This window comes from Silurus meridionalis, chromosome 17 (assembly GCF_014805685.1).
Source record: "Silurus meridionalis isolate SWU-2019-XX chromosome 17, ASM1480568v1, whole genome shotgun sequence".
In the NCBI taxonomy this organism is placed as follows: domain Eukaryota; kingdom Metazoa; phylum Chordata; class Actinopteri; order Siluriformes; family Siluridae; genus Silurus; species Silurus meridionalis.
This window is the reverse complement of record NC_060900.1, coordinates 16991268-16994284: the sequence shown is the minus strand read 5'-3', so window position 1 is coordinate 16994284 and position 3017 is coordinate 16991268.

Sequence of the window (3017 nt, the reverse complement as noted above, 5' to 3'; positions counted from 1 at the left end):
GCTGTCAAAAATTCTCCTTGTGTGGTTTTGTAGTGAAAAGACTGCACCCAGTTGTTTATTTTGGTACACTATTGCAGATTACATGTGTAAAACAAGAACAATGCGGAAGCCTTCGTCTATCTGGCTGCATCAGACACCAAACGGAGCAGAATACACATACGTCACCATGGCGATCAAGACAAATAAGCCCTTGTAATTATTGTTAAGCTCTCTTGTTCTCTCTGTCTCTCTCCTGCTCAGTCTCATTGCATCTCATTTAATTTATCTGTCTTTCTGTTTTATAGTAGTAAAAGATGACGGTAACTGTATTCATGAGTTATTTATGAACGCCTGCAAATTTTGCAGCAATCTACAGTAAGTCTATACACATTATATTTATTTATTAATACTAATTAAGGTTCACTAATGTACATTTTTAACATTGCATAGAACAATTTTTGGAAAAAAACAAAAAACAAAACTGTTCGTTTCACCCCATTTTAAACAAACATCACTTACGCTATTGTACATATGCTTACATTGATATGAGTAAGATGTGACACAGTGGCGCAGCATACATTTGATTTAATTTCTTATTAGTGTTATTTAATTGTTACCAAGTTTATTTATACCATTATATATATTTTATATAATTTCATAGTCCATATGAATTCTTCAGCATATATTTGTGTCATTTGTCTCTAAATTACAGAACATATTATTTAGGGATCCTAATTACTTTGGTGTAAACACAAAAATGACCTATGTGGCTTAATAATTCTAGTGTCTCTAAAGATTATTCAGATGCATAATAGTACAATGTAAATACAGAACATACATGCATCGTGAGACTTTTAATCCTGCCATGGCCAGAAAAAGCTTCCAGAAAGAACACAATGTTTAAATAGATCATTGATTCATCAGCTGTCTCATCTACTCACCACACCTTTTTTGTCTCTTTTTTTTTTCTTTTACCCCACCAGCCTGGTTGTCATGGCAATATAGCCCACGGTTGCCATGGGGAGATACTCATATGCCTCTTCAACCCGTTTGCAAATGTGTCCAGCTGGAAAGTAAAAAATATATATTTATTTTTACAGGAAATATTTCTTTTAAGTTGTATTGACAGCTGAGAAAAGAGTGTGGAAAGTTACAGCGTTGCTGAAGCCAAGGACCTTGTATGTTAGGGCCTTGCTCTTTCTCCATGGTAACTTCTCTGATTTGTTAAACAGAAATTTGTTTTTTCTTTAACTAAAGATAATGTAAGACATTCTACATCTTATTTTTAGGTGGTGTTACAGCACTAGAAGACTACAATGAAACTTGAATCATTTTAAACAGACAGACAAACAAACAAACAAACAAACAAAAACCAAAAGAATGAACCCCTCTGGTTGTATAGTCTTTTGCCGATACCACATTAGAGAATTTATGGGCTTCTTAAATAGTTATAAAACAGCACTGATAAATATTGACATGACAGCTAACAGATCTGTAAATGAAATATGTGGATGATAGAAGAATTGTACTCTTATTTTGGGGATATTGCCAATCAAATACACAGTTACACTCTTCTGTGTCCTTAAATACTAATAAAAATAAGTGTGGCATAGAAGTGTTGTAATGGCAATGTGGCCTGTGTTACTGCCAAACCCCAGCTCCATGATTCTTTTTTCCCTCACATTTTCCTTTTTTCATTATTATTGAGAGTAACTAAAGACAAGTTGTACCACAATACTACAGAGTTTGCCTTTTTTTCAAATAGCTTCTCTGTTTTTTCTTTAACAATCTTTTGTTTTGGGATTCAATATTTCATATCAATTAATAATTTCATTGTGTTAATAAAAAGTTAGTAAACGGCTGGCAGGGCTCATCAGGAGGGCTCACGGAACTGGTTGGACTATAAGTGGATTGAACTAAAAGTCCTCACTGAAACTTAAAAGAATTGGGTGTGTAAAATTACCAGGAGAGGTCACAGAAGGATCAGCCTATGTGGAAGTGTCCACAACGGGATACAGCTGGCGGGATATGATATAGTGGAGGAGGGGGAATTCCGAGGAAAAAGGACGAGAGCTGAGTTGTTCCAGCAAGGCACTTATATCCATGGCCAGAAGAGCGAGTTGTTGACGTAGTTGTTCTACCAAGTTGAGCTGACGGGTAGAGATGACATGGCAGTGGAAGCAGTGAAACAGGAAAAATGATTATTCCTCTGGGCATTATTAAGCACACTAAGTACTAAGAGCTAACAGGCATGCTTGGAGTCTCTCTCTAACACACACACCAGAGGTGGGAAGTCACTTTGTTACTTTCCTTAAGTAGATTTGTCTGGTATCAGTACTTTACTTCAGTACTTTACCTAACCCTAACCCTAACTTTTTACTTTTACTTGTTACATTTTTACATAAATATCTGAACTTTCTACTTCTTACATTTTCAAACCAGGCTTATTACTTTAGTTTTAATGTATTTGGTGAAATGACAATATTTTTCCTCTCACTGCGTGCCGTTTTTAGTCCATCAAACTATTTCTTGTTATTGCGCAGCTCTTTCAGTCCACAAGTGTATAATTTCCTGGCTCTCACACACCACAGACATAGACTAGGTTACAAAGTTAACAATGAGCAGGGCAGAAGGCAACAAAAAGTATAGGGTTAACGTGGATGTCACGCACGGATCAAGAGTCGGAAACTGGAATAAAGTCAATTAAGCTTTATTTGCCTTAGTACATGAAGCAGGAGCTTCCAGAGCAAACACCGGAAACCGGGTAGGGTACAGAGCATAGGAAGTCCAGGGATGATCTGTAGTGCAAACTGTAGATCGGACGGTGAGCGAGTGGGCATTATAAAGGGGAGTGTAGATTGGAGACAGGTGTGGGTGATTAGTAGATAGGAGAGGCTTAGTGAGTGTGCTAAGTGCAGGATGGAGGCGTGGCTGGTGGTTCTCTGACAGTGGATGGGAGTCAGCGATGTAAACATGACTGAGAACAGGGACATTCCTGATCACCTGATCATCATCTTTTCTCTGCTTGTGTTCTATAT